Raw genomic sequence first — 20,349 nt, forward strand, 5'->3', positions numbered from 1 at the left:
CATCCGCCCCCGAACGTTTCCGCCGTTCCAGTTTTGGGGTGTGACAGAACTCATGGAAGCATCAAACACCAAATGAAGTCGTCCATTCGTGAGCGAAACAGTGAAGTCGTCGATATGCAACCGAATGTCGATTGCAATTACAGTGGAGTCGAGGCTTTTTTTTTTCGTTTTTGCTCCTGTCGACCATATCAGCCCTTCTTCCAATTGGATCAAAAGATAAAATTATCCAAATGCCATTGGGCTATATTAGTTTCTTTTTGGGCTAAAATTAATAGGATTTTTGGGCTACTAATTAATAAGTCTAAGGTATAAGTATATTTTTTGGTTTGGTTTATCCAATAGAGTGGCAATTTTTTTATGTAGTTGTCGTTTTTCTTACGTAGTGGCACAATAGGTAAATTTTTTTTTAAATTTCTACTGCGTACACGGGAACTAGGTGTTGCCGGTGCCACACCAGGCACCTAGTCAAAACCATCCCTGGTTATTGGCAATGGTCACGCGTGGTTTGTGAATAAAGGTGATGCCACTTGGATATTTTACCATTCCACAACCAACTCACCAAGTTATGGAAATGCTATGCACCGATGATTAGGTAGTGAAAGTTCAAAAAGAAGAGAGAGATAAAGAGAGAAAATGTGAGGGAACCAATCAAATGCAGTGTCTTCGTCCGTCTCCATGGTCACGCCACAACCGAACCACTAGGGCTGGGGGCGGTGTTCACGCGTCCTTAGCCCCTCCAGCTCATCCCTTCACACGTGGAGAGCTATCCACTACGGATATCCTTATGAGAATTTGTAAATTCAGCATAGTTTTATGTACTAAACTAAATAGGAAATAGAAAAAAACTAAATAGGAAAAAAAAAAAGAAAAAAAAAGTGGCAGATACGACTCCAATCAAATTTAGTCAAAAACAATTAAAACCTGTTAGAATGGGGTGTCACTAGCTTGGTGTGTAAAAAGAAAAACCCAAAAAAGCTTTGTTCCAACCATGAGTGATTCTATTTCTTCATCCTTTTTACTATTTGCTCACCACCTTTGTCGCCTTTTACTTTTAGTTAAATATCATAAAGCCCCCATTAAAAAAAAGATTCATGATGTGTTTCATTTTATTATTGTCATATTTTGCAAATATTGATGAATTAATATCATCATAAATTATATTATTTAAATGCCATTAACATAAAAATACTTATTTGTTTAATATGTGACTTAAAACGAAAGTAAATGATATATAAGAATCTAAGGTTTTTATTTTAATAAATATAATAGTTATATTTATATTATATAATATAAGTTTTTATTCCTATTACAAACAAACATATCTCTACCTATTGTTTCATGAAAGTCTGAAAAAAAAGTCCTACGAATCCACATTAATTGTTTTGAGAAAGTGTTCTTAGACAAAATATATATAGAAAGGGAATAAAATAACCAAATATTATAAGCTTTTTGATTGAACGATGCAAAAGTATATAAATATACACTAATTTTTAAATAAAAATGAAAATAAAATTTAAATAAATAAAAAAGAATTAAAAAAAGGAGTATGCAGATAAGAAAAATAAGTGAGTTAGTAACAAAAAAAATTAAGTTTAGAAACATTAATAAAACTTGTTATCTACTATATATATATATATATATATATATATATATATATATATAATAAAGCATAAAGTCATTGTATAAATCACATTAAAAGTTGTACCTCGCATTTTAGGTTAAATACTTATTTTAGGTTAAATACTTATTAAATAAGTATTTAACCTAAAATGCTTAATTTTAAGAGGTACAACTTTTAATGTGATTTATATTTTAGGTTAAATACTTATTTTAGGTTAAATACTTATTAAATAAGTATTTAACCTAAAATGCTTAATTTTAAAAGGTACGACTTTTAATGTGATTTATACAATGAGTTTATGCTTTGAAATTACTTGGTCAACAAAAATCAAAGAGTCAACAACTGATTACAGGTGATTCGATTCAATTTCTTTTAAAGCTAGTGTGTTTGACCGGATGAAGCCTGTTGAATCCAAGATCTTTGCAAATATACGAGGATTCTGGCCGGTCTCCCCTATATCTTATGTCTTTCTGTTGAACACTTAGAACTTCATCGCCTTCATCTCCACATCCTTTCACTGCATTCCTCCATCTCTCTCCCTCCGTCTAAGAGAAACCCTAAACGAAGGCTTCAACCATCTATCCCCTTCAACTACCTGCTTCACTCTATTCATTCTCTCTAACCTTAAACCAGAGTAGGTATCTTGTGATGACTTTTGATTTGGGTTTTAAAGAATTTTGAAACTTTAAATCTTTGATTACATTTAGGGTGTGCTCACCATTTGTTTGTGGAAAGTCCACCGCTCATTTGTTCAGGTATGTGTAATTTTCTTTTTCATTATTTCTAGATCTTCAATAAGAAATTACATCTCCTTCCTCTTCTGATCCGCCTTCTAAATTCCCCTACATCTTTCTGGTTTTCGATCACAATAAATACATCACAGTTTGTTTTTATTTTGGGTTTTTTTGTTGGTTGAATAGATGCAAAGAACAGACAGTCGATTTTGCTTTTTTTCCTGATAATCAGTTTGGTTTTTTTGTTGGTTGTACAGATATGGAAGTCATCGTCTTCTTCTTCGTTTTCACATCCGCCAATTGCCTCCTTCCGTCAACGCCAGTGTTAGACGATGCTACTTTCTCCATCATCTAAAAACCCTAATCCACCTAAATGATGATTTTGAAAATCAATGATTTTGGGGTATTGATTATCTTCTAACCAGGTAAATACGTCCAAAGGTCCAAATTCATGTTCAGTAAACCATTTTTGTTAAAAGGAAGCTCTTTAATCTTCAACCAGTGAAAAATTTAACAACCATTATTCATTATATGGTTTTCTTAGATTGTATTAATCGACTTAGGTTTGAGATATGTTTTAATTTTCCTTCATATTCACAGAACTATGTTCGAGTTTGTTTTTTATTTTCTCATATTTGTGGCCAAAAAAGCTTGGCCAGACATGAAGTTAAGAAGAATGTGTAGATCTGTGACCATTAAAGTTTGGCCAAACCCTAACCCAACATGCGATTTACGTAAGTATAATTTCAATTTGGTGGCTGAAAGTAACCCTCGTTATGATTTATGTTTTTTTTACTGATTGTATATTCTTTTATTTCTTTTCCATCTTTATTTGTATCTAAATCTGTTTGTTTTGTTTCCAAAGCAGGATATGTTCATACGTGGATAGCCTTTTACTAAAATCAAAATTTGTTTGTTTTGATCTAATTTATTTTGTTTACATATCATTGTTTTGATAAAGTACTAGGTGTAAAACTCATGTATTACATGGGTTCATTTAAAAGAAAAATTAAATATGAAATTCTAAACATTTAAAAGTTTGAATTTAATAGAAAATTAGAAAAATATTGAATTATTATAATTAATGTGTTTTTTCTTTTTTAAATTTAAACAAATAATTTAGATAAATAAATAAAGGAAACTAATGAGGTTTTAATTTGCAGATTTTAAAATTAAAAGGAAAGTCAATTAATGAAATTGATATGCATTTATTATTATATTATTGTAATTATTACATTTAAATATTATGTGGAGTTTGATAAAATAAAAAAAAACCAGAAAATGCCATGTGGAAACAATTTAATTGAAAATAACCACAAAATGACATGTGGCCAAATCAATGAGAGTGTGACATGTGGCAAAAAGATTTTCATTTATTATAGTAGATAAGTATTTGTTATTTTCTATTTTCAGTTGACTTTTGGCATCTGGTAGACGATGATTTTGCATAAATAATCTTATGGTTTCTTACAAATTGAATGTAAGATATTCTCTGTATTTTTTAAAATTTTAGGTTTTTTCTATATCTATCAAGAGCAAGGAGCTGTGAAGGCTCTAAATAAGAGCTTGCTTGTAAGGTATATCGTTAGTATTAAGCACACATGTAGTCTATTTTTAATTTTTATCTTTGTTTTTTGTCTGGGAAATAAAGAAGTAGGGGATTTGATTATGTTTTTCATATAATGGTATGTCATTATTTTGATTTTGTTTTGTGATAAATGTGATCAGGTGGAGGTTACACATGGCTGAATGTACATTTACCCACATGTAGCTGCATGAGGCTGGAATAACACAACACATTCTAGTTGGTTCCTTGGCTTCTATATTTGCAAATGCTCCTCCAACAGAAAAAAGAACAGTAAGTCCTTTTTAAATCCTGTTTAAAAGTGTAGTTTGAATTTTTTTTATAAGAATTCAATGATTGTGGTATTAATCCTTTTTTCTGGCTTTTGTAGGAAAAAAGGGTTTTGCTAGCCTTCTAGGATTCTTTATAGCTTCTGTATTGGATTGTTATCGCTTCTTTAGTGTCTTTTTCAACTTGTAATGTTGAGCTCTGTTTGTTTAAGTACATGAAATCTTGATTTCTTATAAATAAGTAAAACACCAGTTATGCCCTTTAGTCTACGATGTTGTTTTCAACTAAAAATATATGCTTGCTGAAGTAATATTTCCGCATACATTTGACTTGCATGATTTATTTATAAATTAGTTGTGGATAGTTGTTAAGTAACACTTACTCCTATTTGCAATTATTCCATCTGAGTTGAATTCTGTAACACTCAAAAAATTTACGCCAATTTAAAACTTCTTAAAACATTTTAAACCGATAAGTTATTACAATTTGTTTTCAAAATAGTTTAAACATCAGAGTATCCCCAGAACCAAATCGCAAAATCATGAAATATGAGGAGCGGTACGATCACGCCTTTGTCTTGCCACGATCTCCTGATGTACCTGAAACAATAAACTGAAACTGTAATCCCGAAAGCTTAGTGAGTTCCCCCAAAATACCCATACACACATAACCATACACATACAACAAAGATCAACATACTATGGGTCCAGTCAACCATCAAGTTGGAATACCCCTGGCCCTCAACCATCAGGTTGGAATGCCAACATACTACGAGCCCACTCATCCTCAGGATGGAATGCTCTCGGCCCATAACCATCGGGTTGGAATGCCCATACACCTACACATACATACAACTATGGGTCCAATCATCCCTCGGGATGGAATACCCCAGGCCCTCAACCAGCGGGTTGGTATGCCAACCTACTATGAGTCCAATCATCCTACCGGGATGGAATACTCCTGGCCCACAACCATCGGGTTGGAATGCCCCCTATTATGAGTCCAATCATCCTACCGGGATGGAATACTCCTAGCCCACAACCATCGGGTTGGAATGCCCACATACTAACAAACATGTGCACCTATCAGATAAACATATAACATTCTATAGAGACATCATACTAGGGCCCTATCATCCTCGAGATGGGATACCCTCCACTACTACTCAAACATGTGCACATATAACAGGTAATCTCCTACCAGCATACAGACAGTAAGACCAACTACAGGTCTCTAAGCATATCCTATCTACCGGGATACCGATCTAACAGAGCATACCATCACATAACCATACTATCTTCCAAGATACCGATATAACATATCACAATAGTAACTATCTCAAAGAACAAATCAAAGGGCCGGCCTTGGTGCCTTAGACCCTTGGGTATAGTGAGGATAACTCACCTTGCAATGCCGAACTGAAGAGATAAGATCAAATCCTCCGATCCCAGTCACGAACTTCACCACCTACACTTGATGAGACCATATCTATAAGTGCCCAAATTACCAGAATACCCTTGAAAGTCAAACTGGTCAACTCTTGGTCAAAGTCAGCCTTCCTGATTGACCCTACTCGCCGAGTCACCCTACTGACTCGCCGAGTTCTTAATCTCAGAAGACTCTCATATCACGACTCGACTCGCCGAGTCACCCCATGACTCGTCGAGTTCATCAATCTCCGAGTCCTGGCCTGTCTAACTCACTGGGTCACCACTCAACTCACTGACCCGCATCATAACCAGATGGGTTAGGGGTTTGCGACCCGACTCGTCGAGTCCAAGAACATACTCGCCGAGTCCACATAAGTCATCCTTATTCAGACGATTTCAGTCCATTCCATTGCTTCCAGCTTGCATATCTGGACCCCTAAGGCTAGTTTCACACGTAAAGTTTCCAACTTTACGTGCATGCAAGGTGGTATTGTCTCAAATCAAACTAGAGAGAAGGTTCAAGGCAAGGAATGCTCACAAACATGCCAAGGGCTGAAACTTTACTTCTTTATGGACTAAGATAAGCCTAGATCTGAAGTTGCAACCTCAAATCTACATCCAAAACCCGAAATGGATCCTAAACATGCTAAATAGCCCCAAAATCCAACCAAGAATAGATCTAGAAGGGAAGAGATCAAGGTAACGACTTGTTACCTCCAAAATGTGCCCAAGCTGAAGTAGATTCTGGATCTACACGAATTCCTTGACGCTAGCCTCTTGATCTACAACCTTCCTTTGCTAGAATCACCTTCCAAAGCTTCAAAACTCACTCCAAAGGTTCACACACGAGATTAAGGTTTCCTGACTCTCAAGGGGTAACAAAGAGGCTGAGGTGAGGACTTAAGGTCCTTTAAATAGGGTGCAAACCCTAAAATTTAGGGTTTTCTCTTCCCAGCACCGACTCGTCGAGTCCAGCTGTAACGCCCCATTTCTGGTATGTAATCTAAATAAAGCATTTTCCCTTTTCTTAAGCAGTACTCGACGAGTCAGAAGCTCGACTCGTCGAGTAGAGACGGGTTTTTGCACGCAAGTTTAGCCGGCGACTCGACGAGTCTATATTGTTGGACTCGGCGAGTCTGCCAGTCTGGATGAAACCCTAATTCCAAGGGTTTGCACCCTATTTAAACGTCATTATAGCCCCAAACCAGCCTCCTTCACCTCTCAGAGACTTATTCACGAAACCATAGCCTCCTTGAAGTGTGTGTGAGTGATCTTTGCCTTGTGAAGGAAATTTTGGTGCAAGGAGAAGAAGGAGAAGGTAGAAAAACTCAAGGAAGAAGAAGTAGATCCAGATTATACTCCTCTTTGGCCATCCCTTCTCGTAATAAAGCTTTCATTTTGATTATTGTGCTAATAGATCTAGTTTGTCCCCAAATTGTTGGTTTTGAGCTCAAAACCCCCAAATCCCTAGTGATGAAGCTTTGTGATTGAGTCATATCTCAGATCTAGCCTCTCTTGAGCTCCAGAAGCTCAAAAAGGCCACCTTTTGGCAGCCATGGCCTTGTTTTAGTCAAGTAACCCCTATAATAGCAAAGTTTGAGGGTTATTGCTTCATTGCATCTTAGATACACGTAAAGTTAGCAACTTTACGTGTTCAGATAGTCCCAGAAACTCAGATCTACGAATTGGATGTACTAAAGTTGATTAGAATCGACTGAATGGAATCTGCATGCAAAGGACTCGGCGAGTCGTTCTTATGACTCGGCGAGTCGGGTCGCGAGTCTTAGATTCCCGGTTCAGTAGAAGTGAGTCTGTGTAGTGAGTAGAGTAAGGACTCAATGAGTTAAGACTTGGATCTGGAAGCAGACGGACTCGACGAGTTGCCCATACAACTTGGCGAGTCATAGACTGGGCGTGTTCTTCTGTTGAAGGGGAACTCGAAGAGTTGTTCATACAACTCGGCGAGTAGAGTCGGGTGGGGGAATAGAAGGAAGGATAGGGACTCGACGAGTTGTCGGCCCAACTCGGCGAGTCAGGTCAACTGGAAGTTGACTTTGACCAGAACGCTGACTTTGACCAGAGGGTAAAATAGTCATTTTAGCCTAAGATTAGTTATCAGTGTTTGATTAAGTGTCTTTATGGGAATTGTAGTCGGGGAGCTACCGCAACAGCAGTCAGACAGTTTCCGATCAGCATTTCAGCAGTCAGCCTTACGAGGTGAGTTTCCTTCCAGTAGGAACGGGTCTAAGGCCACAATGCCAGCCCGTTTAGTTAGCAGTAGTTCCGGGCTTCGGTCCGATGTAGTAGTTAGTATGTTTGATGTCTTCGTGACTCAAGCAGGATTATGAGTTATGTGTTCCGGACTACGGTCCGATGTAGTATGCAGTATATGTGTTCATGATATATGTTATGCTTATGCTATGCTATGTACAGTCAGTTCCGGACTTCGGTCCGACGCAGAGAGCAAGGCCCTGGTTAGTTCCGGACTTCGGTCCGATGCAGTTCCAAACTTGGTCCGATGCAGAGGGCAAGGCCCTGGTTAGTTCCGAACTTCGGTCCGATGCAGTTCCGGACTTGGTCCGATGCAGAGGGCAAGGCCCTAGTTAGTTCCGGACTTAGGTCCGATGCAATGGTCAAGGCCCAGTGTGTGCTTATTATGTTATTGTATGGTATGTGGTAGTTTGGGGGAGCGCACTAAGCTTCGTGCTTACAGTTTCAGTTGGTTTTAGGTACTTCAGCTAGCAAGGGGAAGGGCTCGGGATGATGGCATGGCACACACCACAGTTTCCTTTTAGCCTGGGAGTTACTCTGATGTTTTTATTATTATTATTTAGTTTTGAGACAGCTTTTATTATGGGATTTGAGACGCACGACACTTCTTTTATTTATAATATTTGGATATTATGGTTTTAGCAATGTTTTTAAATGAAATTTTTGACTTGTATTTTTGGGATGTTTCAAGTTGGTATCAGAGCCTTGGTTTGAGGGATTCGGACACACTTCCGGGTGTGTCTAAACTCAAACTAAGGAAATGGTAAAAGGTTTTCAAAAGAAAAACATTTTCGAAAAGAATTTTTGAAAAAGAAACTTAAAAAGAAAAGAACTTTGAAAAGAGAAAAAGGGTGTGGTGCATGCAATCAGCCGAGCTCAAGTAAGTACTCCCAAATTACCCATACAAGTTTATGTTATGATTATCAGTTTCAGTAGAATAGCATGCTAGATTAGGACTAAGGATCTAGGAAGGATGCCTTATGTGCCTGCTATATGTGTTTCAGCTTAATGAGATTTGCATGCTAGTATCGAGTAGACAGTAGTAGGATAGCCTGATTAGGTTATGCCTGATAGTATGAGCTTAGAATTGTATGCTAGTACAGATTCTTGTTAAGAGGATAGGATCTGCTTGAGTTAGTTTCCTTTTATCTGAATGCTGCTTGCTTTGTGCTTAGAAGGACTCGGAGTGATGGGAGTTAGCTATTAGGTGAATACGTTAAGTCACATGCAATCAGGGTTGAATAATCTCAGAGTGTTGGATTTGACCCTATTGTGTAGCTCTTGTCTGAGTCCTAACCGTTGTAGGGATGAGTCCCCTACTCGAAGGATTATTCGAGCCTCGTTGCATGTGATGGTATCCATGTGGTAGCTAATTGGCATTACAATGAGGCTTTCAGCAGCTGAGGACTGGTTTTGGTTGAGTCAGAGATTTCCCTAGGGCAAGCCTAGGATGAGAGTAGCAGAGAGCAGTAGCAGTAGAAGGGACTTGGTGGAATCAAGGCAGTTCTTGAGGAAAGTACGGAGAGATGTGGAAGGTAGTATGGGCGCGTACTACTGAAAGCAGAGGATCCGTACTTGAATCAAGGAAGGCCGAGACGAGACCAGGAAACTTGTAGTAGTAGCAATCCCTCGAGATATATCGGTAATTCTGACGTTTGTCACTATGTATTTCAGAGTGGTGGTTTTACGCCCTAGGCCAGCAGTTGGCAGTTCAGGTGCCGGTGAGGGATCAGGATCAGGCTCGGGGGCCGAGCATTTGGATGAGCAGACTAGGGAGTTTCTCTCTTTAGAGATTACTCGCATCATACTTGAGCAGACTCCTGTGATCTTCGGTTCGATCAAGGAGGGTATTTTGGAGCTGATGGATGAGAGGTTGAGCACATTCCGTGCTGAGGTGGCGACCATGATGGGGTCGCGCACACTCACTTTCAGGGAGTTCAGAGCATGTGGAGCTCCTTATTACCATGGGGCGCGGGATCCCATTGCGAGTACAAGGTGGTTGGCGGATGTCGCCAATGCTTTCCGCACCAGCAGATGTCCCGAGGGGGACAAAGTCAGACTAGCATCCTGTCTCCTGAAGGACAGGGAACGAGATTGGTGGGAGGAGATCAGACATGTCAGTGGGGATGATGCAGCTCTTGATGCGATGACCTGGGCTGATTTTGTTACCAGGTTCAGAGCCGAGTTTGCACTGGTTATTGAGGTGCAGCAGTTAGCGAGGGAGTTTCAGGATCTTACCCAGACTACAGAGACAGTGGCGGAGATTACCGCCAAGTTCAGGGAGAGGGCTCTTCTCGTTCCTCAGTACGCAGCTGATGAGGAAATGAAGAAGGCCCGTTATCATTGATGGGTTTTGAGCATTCTAACACTTACTAAGTGTACATGCAACCCTAATAACCTTGGATCTATGTTTGTCTAATAATCATGCAAAGTTGAATTCCAAGGTTATATTCCTATCTAGCATACATGGGGAACATTTTTAACTTGAATGAAAGATAGAATAACTTACCTTGTTGTTGATTATGATCCTTGAAACCTTGTGAGCCTAGCACCCCAAGTGTGATGCCTCAAATGCTTCACACAACACCAAATGCAAAGGAGTAAACTTTGAGAGAATCTTACACTTGCAAAATCGGCTCTAGCCCTCTTGTTTCTTATGTGTGTAGCCTATTTTGGTGGAGAATGAGTTTCTTATATAGTGTTGACATATCTAGGGTTACACCATGTAAACCCTAATGTGTCATGACTCTTCATTTCCATGACCCATGGGTTTGTAACTCCCATGGAGCATCCTATGGGTGGAACCCAACTTGATAATCCATGGAGCCTCTTAGCCCACTATATAATATATGGAAGATTTACATAATCTACCCATATATTTAATTAGTTATCTTTTGATCACTTAATTAATTCTAAATTAATTCTTGATCAAACTAATTAAATAATATTATTAATATATTAGAACTTATAATATATTAATAAACCATAAGTGTTATTTCTCTCATTTTAGTTTATCCAATTGCATGGTGCCATGCAACCCAAATGGACCATGTCGGGTCGGGTCAAGTACATACCAAAAATAGTTATGGACTTAGACACCTTATCCAACAGTCTCCCACTTGGATAAGTCTAATAACTATAACTGCAATACTTCAGGAACCGATCGACAATCGTAGCTCTTTCAAGGTCTCTCGGAACTGAGAAGATGATGATACGCCATTTAAGATAAGTGATCATATAATCCTCTGTTCTAGATATCAGCCGGACAAATACATGGAACAGTGTCTTACTTTGTGTCCAACAGTTTGTTTCCCGATTTCCGATTTGTTTGACATATAACTCAATTGAACACATCAACTTAGTTCTGACCTGGCCCGGTACATAGGTCAAAACAAAATCATCGAGGGGCCCAGATATCAGCTTCTAATCCAAGAAGGAACAGATAAACTTCGACTCATATGTTTGTTCTACCACTCATTGAATTATACACAAAAGCACGTTTTATGACATCGAGTTACCAATGCGTTAACGTACAATCAATGCATAACCAACTCATAAGTAACAAATCATATCTCTAGGTTTGAAGACTTATATGATATTACCGTCTCACGATCACTCGAGATAAATTCCATGAAGTGATTCCAGTGAGCGTGGGTTGAGTCCAATGCTCAGAACTTATGAGCACTCATGAGTGTTGTAGCCATGTCCAACAACTTAGACCTCTGCAACCAATCATGACAGTCTTGATTCATACCTACTTCCGACATATGACCGACTGTGGAGGTTCGAATAATATGATATACCAAACATAATTATTCTGGAAGTCAAAACATGCAAAAGAAATATAGTAAACGATCGACAAGAGATAGCAACACTTTACTCATAAATAAAACACCTTTTATTCATCATCTAATGTCAATTACACTTTACAAATTTCAAGGTTATCTAACTACTAAATCTAATATTATCCTTCAGCCCTATGCTCCGAGCATGCTGGAGATGCTTAACCCGAGTCAGTCCCTTCGTGAGGGGATCTGCTGGATTCTCATCCGATGATACCCTCTTTGCCACGAGGAGTCCTTCTTCTATTCGATGTCTGATGAAATGGTATTTTCTGTCGATGTGTCTGGATCTCCCGTGATCCCTTGGTTCCTTGGCTAAGGCAACTGCACTTTCACTATCACAGAAAATTTCCATTGGCACTTTAATAGCTGGTACAACTCCAAGGTCTCCAATGAAGTTCTTCAGCCATATCGCCTCCTTTGCTGCCTCGCTAGCTGCTATATACTCTGATTCGCAAGTTGAATCAGCCACTGTCTCTTGCTTGGAACTCTTCCAAGAAATTGCTCCTCCATTTAAGGTAAAGACCCAGCCTGACTAAGAGCGGAAATTATCCCTATCAGTCTGAAAGCTAGCATCACTATACCCTACAGCTCTCAAGTCTTCACTCCCACCGAGGGTAAGGACCCAGTCCTTAGTCCTCCGTAGGTACTTGAGGATATTCTTTACCGCAGTCCAGTGTGCCTTGCCAGGGTTCCCCTGATACCTGCTAACCATGCTCAAAGAAAAGGCTACATCAGGTCGAGTACACGTCATAGCATACATGATCGATCCTACAGCCGAAGCATAAGGTATTCGACTCATTTCTGCTATCTCAGCCTCAGTACTAGGGCTTTGTGTCTTACTCAATCTGGCGTTACTCTGGATGGGTAACTCTCCTTTCTTGGAGTCCTGCATGCCGAATCTCTTCAACACCTTATCCAAGTAAGTACTCTGACTAAGTCCAATTAGTCTTTTACTCCGGTCTCTCAAAATCCTTATCCCTAGAATATAGGCAGCTTCTCCTAGGTCCTTCATAGAGAAACACTTCCCAAGCCAGGACTTAACTTCCTGCAGAGTTGGGATGTCATTTCCTATGAGTAGTATGTCATCCACATACAATACCAAAAAGCTAACTATACTCCCACTAGCCTTGACATATACACAAGATTCATCTTCACTCCTAGAAAAGCCAAATTCCTTGACTTTCTCATCAAAGCAAAGATTCCATCTGCGAGGTGCTTGCTTTAACCCATAAATGGATTTCTCAAGCTTACACACTTTATTAGGGTACTCTGTGTTGACAAAACCCTCTGGCTGACTCATGTAAACATCCTCAGCCAACTTTCCATTAAGGAAAGCGGTTTTGACATCCATTTGCCATATTTCATAGTCATGAAATGCGGCTATGGCTAACAGAACCCTAATAGACTTAATCTTGGCCACTGGAGAAAAGGTCTCATCATAATCAACTCCCGGAGTTTGTGAGAAACACTTTGCAACCAGTCGTGCCTTATAAGTGTGTACATTACCATCCATGTCGGTCTTCTTCTTGAAGATCCATTTGCACCCTACAGTCTTACGACCTGGTACATTCTCAACCAAGTTCCAAACTTGATTGTCATACATGGACTGTATCTCGCTGTCCATTGCCTCTTTCCACTTGGCTGACTCAGGGCCTGCCATGGCTTCCGCGTAACTGTTAGGTTCATCCAGACCTATCAGTGTCTCATCACTGATAAGTGTATCACCTTCCGCAGTAATATGGAATCCATAGTAATGCTCAGGTGCATTCCTAACCCTTGTGGAACGCCTCAGAGGTACAGACTTGTCAATTGGCTCAACAAAAGTTTCCTCCTCAAGTTGAGTGTTAGGGTTTGAAGTTCCTTCACCACTTGACTCTTGAATTTCTTCAAGGTCAACTTGCCTCCCACTGTCTCCTTGGCTTATGAACTCTCTCTCTCGAAAGAACGCCCTCCTAGCTACAAAGACCACATTCTCACTAGGTCTGTAGAAGAGGTAACCAAAGGATTTCTGTGGGTAGCCGATGAAAATACACCTCTTACTTCGAGGTTCGAGCTTATCATGAGTCTCGCGTCTCACGATAGCCTCGCAACCCCAAATCTTAATGTGGTCTAGTTTGGGTACTTTACCAGTCCACATCTCATGAGGAGTTTTGGCAACTTTCTTTGTGGGAAATAGATTAAGGATATGGGCGGCAGTCTCTAAGGCATACCCCCAAAATGAGATTGGTAGCGAAGCTCGACTCATCATGGAACGAACCATATCCAACAAGGTTCGATTACGCCTCTCAGCTACACCATTCAACTGTGGTGTCCTGGGAGGTGTCAATTGTGAGACAATCCCACATTCCCTAAGATAGTCGAGGAACTCTGAACTAAGATACTCACCACCTCGATCGGATCGAAGCATCTTAATGTTCCTGCCCAATTGATTCTCGACTTCCTGGTTAAACTCTTTAAACCTCTCAAAAGTCTCTGACTTATGCTTGATTAAGTAGACATATCCATATCTACTGTAATCATCAGTAAAAGTCAAATAATAACGATTAGCATCCCTTGTGGCATGTTTGAAGGGCCCACACAAATCCGTGTGTATAAGATCCAACAAACTTTCACCCCTCTCACAAGAACCTGTGAAGGGTGACTTTGTCATTTTTCCAAGTAAGCATGATTCGCAACTATCATCTGACTTTAGGTCAAATGACTCCAATACTCCATCCTTTTGGAGTTGGCCTATGCGTTTCTTGCTTATGATGCTTTATCCAAGTTATTATCATTAACAGAATCAATACACAATACATTATTTCCTAAGTTATCAACCACAGATACAGTTTCATACACGCCATCACAAGGTAATGCTTTAAAATAAAGAACATTATTAAAGAAAGCATTAATCGAACCAACTTCATTATCAAATGAAAAGGTGAAACCTTGTTTATACAATGCATGAAAGGAAATAATATTTCTTGCCATTTCTGGCGAATAACAACATTTATTCAAATCTAAACTAAACCCGCTACTTAGCGATAAAGTATAAACTCCAATCTTGGTGACAGGTAAAGCTTTCCTATTCCCCATGATTAAGTTTATTCTTCCATGCTCCACATTCTCACTTCTTCTTAGTCCCTGCAAATCAGAACAGATATGAATACCACAACCGGTATCAAGGACCCAAGAGTTAGAATGGGGTGAGTTATTAGATAAGATAGTGTAAATACCTGCATGGTTGGGTTTAACTTTCCCATCCTTCACATCTTGCTGGTACTTTGGGCAGTTCCGCTTCCAATGTGACTTTTCATGACAATAGAAGCATTCAGCCTCTTTAGGGTCAGAAGAAGGAGTGACAAAACCTTTCTTGGTTCCACTTGAAGAAGAGCCATCAAGGGTCCTAGCCTTGGTACCCTTCGAAGAGCTCTTCCTCTTCTTCCCTCTACCTTTCCCGATTGCCAAAACCGGGGCGGAGTTTGGAGTAGGAGTGTTAACAACCGACTTACCCTTAAGACCTGTTTCTGCGGTCTTGAGGAGTCCCTGAAGTTTGCTGAGTGTGACCTCTTCCTTATTCATGTGATATGTCATGCGGAATTGATCATAGCACGATGGTAAGGAGTGCAAAATGATATCTATTGCAAGCTCCTCAGGGAAGTTCACATTAAGCTTCAGCAACCGATCCACATACCTTTGCATTTTCTGCATGTGGCTCGTGACGGATTCCCCGTCCTTCATCATGGTTGTTATGATAGAGCATATGATTTCATACCTCTCTTGTCGTGCACTTTGATGGTATCTTTCCATCAGATCTTGGTGCATTTCAAAAGGGTAGAAGTCCTAATAGGACTTTTGGAGTTCCGCTGTCATGGTGGCCAACATGATGCATGCCACTTTTGTAGCATCCCTTTCATGTGCCCGGAAGTCAGCGATCTCCTGGGGAGTTGTAGTGGTCTCATCAATCTCCTTAAGCTCCTTGTCAAGGACATATTCTTTGTCCTTGTAGCGGGTAATCATCCTGATGTTTGTGATCCATTCATTGAAGTTGGATCCATCAAAAGTGACTTTCCCACACAAGTTCATAAGGGTAAAGGAGCCATTAGGATTAGAGCCAGAAGCAGCATTGTTTGAAGACATCTGAAAGAAGAGAACAAGATTAGTTTAGATATTAAGAGAGTCCTTAATAAAACACCCAAATGTAATATTAAGGCTAGGATCCAATCACAATATATTATAACTTAGAAGAGGTATGCCGTAATCCAAGCTATAACATATTTGAAAGGTAGGCGAATGACGATTCACCAATTTCCACCATGAAAAACGAAATATAAATATTAGGTTTTTAATTGGTTCTTAGAAATTCCTAGATTCTTTTGAGATTCAATGAACTTTTCAAAGGCATGTTTCAATCTCGAGTGTGCCCTCCAAGTTTTGTGACTGGGATACCGAGGATCACAAAACGAGGTGTGAAGTAACCATGCAAATCACTTGGTACCCTCAAGGTTTATCACTCAATCGATGTGCCGGTAAACCACACACGCTCCACCGATGCTATGGTAAACCTTAAGTCACCCTTTACCTACCTTGTTAAGTCCAAGTTAGTGTGCCGGTTAACCACACACGCTCCACCAACGACTTAAACAAAGTGTAAAGTGTAATTTCATGGATTAGCACCTTATTCACATTTTCCTAAAGTAACTAAGATTGGGAATTTAATAAAAGCATTTAGTTACTTTATAATATTCATCATACTTTTAATGAGAATTTATAAGTCCTTGTCTTACCCGTTCGGCTAACGACCCTCCACCGATCAAGGAAGCGGTGGGTGAGAGTGGACACCCATTAAGTTGCCATTTTATAGGCAACAACCTTATACCCCCCTTATAGACCGGCTTCGTGAATGAGGCATACTAGCGGTAAGATGACTTGACGTTATACATATATATATTAGTAACTTATAATATTATAAAGTATAAGGGTTGAATTTTAACTTTTAAAATTCTAAGGGTTGGAACTAAAGTTTTAATCAAGACTTTACATGTTCCAAAACTTGAGGGCAAGTTTTGTAAACTTCCAAAACTTTTCATTTATTATAACTTATGAATTAATTAAGTAATAAAAATGAAGACTCTTCATTTTTATAACTCTTGTGTTCTTTTAATGGCTTTAATAAAAGTGAGACTTTTGGTTTTCCATAACTTGAGGACAAGTTATGGACTCCATTAAAACACATTATGATCATGAATTAAACTACCATATAGGTTACAAACAATTCCTATGATCATCTAATCTTCATAAGTTCAAGAACATGAATATGAACACTTTCAAGAATCAAAAATTACACTTAAAAAAAACTTGTAATTTTAATAATTGTCATTGTAAATGGATTAGCATAAACATTACACCATCTAAAACAAGCTTTAAAACATCAAAACAGTTTAGGGTAATGTTTCTAGTCCATTTCCAGCAACAAATGTGCAAACTTTCATACGAGCAGAAAACAGAAAAACAATTTTTTTTCCAAGCTGTTTGCACACAAAAAAAAAACAACAAACAAACCTAGGCTCTGATACCACTGATGGGTTTTGAGCATTCTAACACTTCCTAAGTGTACATGCAACCCTAATAACCTTGGATCTATGTTTGTCTAATAATCATGCAAAGTTGAATTCCAAGGTTATATTCCTATCTAGCATACATGGGGAACATTTTTAACTTGAATGAAAGATAGAATAACTTACCTTGTTGTTGATTATGATCCTTGAAACCTTGTGAGCCTAGCACCCTAAGTGTGATGCCTCAAATGCTTCACACAACACCAAATGCAAATGAGTAAACTTTGAGAGAATCTTACACTTGCAAAATCGGCTCTAGCCCTCTTGTTTCTTATGTGTGTAGCCTATTTTGGTGGAGAATGGGTTTCTTATATAGTGTTGACACATCTAGGGTTACACCATGTAAACCCTAATGTGTCATGACTCTTCATTTCCATGACCCATGGGTTTGTAACTCCCATGGAGCATCCATGGAGCATCCTATGGGTGGAACCCAACTTGATAATACATGGAGCTCTTAGCCCACTATATAATATATGGAAGATTTACATAATCTACCCATATATTTAATTAGTTATCTTTTGATCACTTAATTAATTCTAAATTAATTCTTGATCAAACTAATTAAATAATATTATTAATATATTAGAACTTATAATATATTAATAAACCATAAGTGTTATTTCTCTCATTTTAGTTTATCCAATTGCATGGTGCCATGCAACCCAAATGGACCATGTCGGGTCGGGTCAAGTACATACCAGAAATAGTTATGGACTTAGACACCTTATCCAACAATCATGAGATGTTTCGGAGTGATATCCGCCAGTTTGTGAGCCGGTCCAGCTGTAAAACGCTGGATGACATGATTGCGAGGGCTCGTGAGAGAGAGATTGATCTAGAGATGGAGAAGAAGAGGAAGCCAGAGGCGGCATCTGGCACAGGGAGTTCGGGCAAAAAGCCCAAGGTATCCGATCATAGATCCGGGGGACAACAGAGCCACAGTCGGTGTGGCAAGTGTGGGAGATTACACGATGGAGTGTGCAAGGCAGGAAGTTCTGGCTGCTACAAGTGCGGTCGGACAGGGCACATGAGCAAGGATTGTACAGCTACTACCACTACGACTCCCACCTCAGCAGCTGATCTGATTTGCTGTCATTGCAATCAGAAGGGACATAAAAAGTCCCAGTGCCCGAGTTTAGCAGCAGCAGGGAAGGTGGCGGCACCTGCCCCTGCTACTTTGAGGATTACAGACGGCCGGCAGGGCCGGGCAGAGGCGTCAGTGGCGAAGAGTATCGCTTTCCAGATGACAGCAGAGGAGGCGCGAGCGACTCCTGATGTGGTGGCGGGTATGTATTTTCCTCTTATCTTTTTATTGTTATGGATTGTTTCTTATGGTTATATGTTTTTATATAGGGTCGTTCTTAGTGAACGGCATTTCAGCTACAATATTGTTTGATTCGGGGGCTACCCGATCATTTGTTTCACTTGCGCTTAGCAAGAGGTTTAGCAGAGCTCTAGGGGAGCTGGATTGTCCACTTGAGGTTGCGATAGTTGATGACAGGACCGTCAGGGTCGCGAGAGTACATAGGGGGTGTTTGCTTTGGTTATTCGATGAGCAGTTTTCGGTAGACCTGGTTCCTATTCCCCTGCGAGGGAATAAGGTTATAGTGGGCATGGATTAGCTGAGCCCCAATGGGGCAATGATTGATTGTGAGATGCAGTTAATGAGGGTTCGCACTCCTAGTGGGGGAGAGTTAGTGATTCAGGGCGAGAGGCCACAGCGCGGACCAATTCTTTGTTCAGCAGCGAGAGTGAGGTGCTACGTTCAGCAGGGTTGCGCAGGGTACGTTGCCTATGTTTTAGATGCACGGGAGAAGGGCAAAGGCGACAGTTGACGATGTACCGATAGTATGAGAGTACCCGGATGTATTTCCAGAGGATTTGCCTGGGATACCTCCGGAGAGACAGGTTGAGTTCAGGATTGACCTGGTTCCTGGTGCGGCCCCGATAGCCAAGGCACCATATCGGTTGGCTCCTCCAGAGATGCAGGACTTGTCTACGCAGCTGCAGGAGCTGTTAGACAAGGGTTTTATCAGACCGAGCAGTTCACCATGGGGAGCCCCGATCCTATTTGTGAAGAAGAAGGATGGGTCGCACCGTATGTGTATAGATTACCAGGAGTTGAACAAGGTAACGGTGAAGAACCGTTACCCACTTCTTAGGATAGATGACTTGTTTGATCAGCTTCAGGGAGCATCTTGGTTCTCCAAGATTGATTTGCGCTTCGGATATCATCAGATGCGGGTCAGAGGTGAGGATGTTCAGAAGACCGCTTTTAGGAACTGCTATGGTCATTATGAGTTTGTGGTGATGCCGTTTTGGCTCACCAACGCTCCAACCGCGTTCATGGATCTCATGAACCGCGTGTGCAGGCCGATGCTGGATCGGTCTGTGATAGTGTTCATCGACGACATCTTGGTCTATTCCAAGACTCAGGAGCAGCACGAGGAGCACCTGAGGGAGATGCTAGAGACATTGAGGAGGGAGAAACTTTTCGCGAAATTCTCCAAGTGTGAGTTCTGGTTGCGCGAAGTGCAGTTCCTTGGGCACCTCGTCATCCAGATGGGTATCCGGCCAAGATAGAGGCCGTGATGCAGTGGGAGGTCCCGAGGTCTCCATCTGAGATACGGAGCTTCCTAGGTTTGGCAGGGTACTACAGGAGATTCATCCAGGATTTCTCCAAGATAGCAGTTCCGCTCACCCGACTGACTAAGAAGTCGGTGGCGTTTCGCTGGGGGCCTGAGCAGCAGGCAGCATTTGAGACCCTCAGACAACGATTGTGTGAGGCACCGATTCTTACCCTGCCAGAGGGAGTGGATAACTTTGTAGTCTATTGTGATGCTTCGATCACAGGTATGGGACCAGTGTTGATGCAGCGAGGGCATGTGATAGCTTATGCGTCTAGACAGTTGAAGCCTCACGAGGCTAACTATGCGACGCACAATTTAGAGCTGGGGGCAGTGGTATTCGCCCTCAAGATTTGGCGACATTAC

At 40.3% G+C, this 20,349-nt stretch overlaps 1 long non-coding RNA gene and 1 pseudogene across 4 annotated transcripts; one reads left to right on the forward strand and one right to left on the reverse strand.

The window, feature by feature from the left end:
* The window catches only part of LOC145130382 (RNA-dependent RNA polymerase 1-like), a 279,840-nt pseudogene that overhangs the window by 207,630 nt on the left and 51,861 nt on the right, over positions 1 to 20,349 (reverse strand).
* Positions 1,999 to 4,474, forward strand: LOC145128382 (uncharacterized). 4 transcript variants are annotated; one of them, XR_013716844.1, is made up of 5 exons: positions 1,999 to 2,376; positions 2,613 to 3,089; positions 3,869 to 3,932; positions 4,084 to 4,213; positions 4,311 to 4,474. It is a non-coding gene; the product is annotated as an uncharacterized LOC145128382 (long non-coding RNA). The 4 variants fall into 4 exon arrangements; XR_013716842.1 differs by having other exon boundaries at positions 2,613 to 2,780; positions 2,956 to 3,932; XR_013716843.1 differs by having other exon boundaries at positions 1,999 to 2,255; positions 2,329 to 2,376; positions 2,613 to 3,932.

Source organism: Lactuca virosa, chromosome 8 (genome assembly GCF_052849685.1).
Source record: "Lactuca virosa cultivar CGN04683 chromosome 8, Lactuca_virosa_CGN04683_v6, whole genome shotgun sequence".
NCBI lineage: Eukaryota > Viridiplantae > Streptophyta > Magnoliopsida > Asterales > Asteraceae > Lactuca > Lactuca virosa.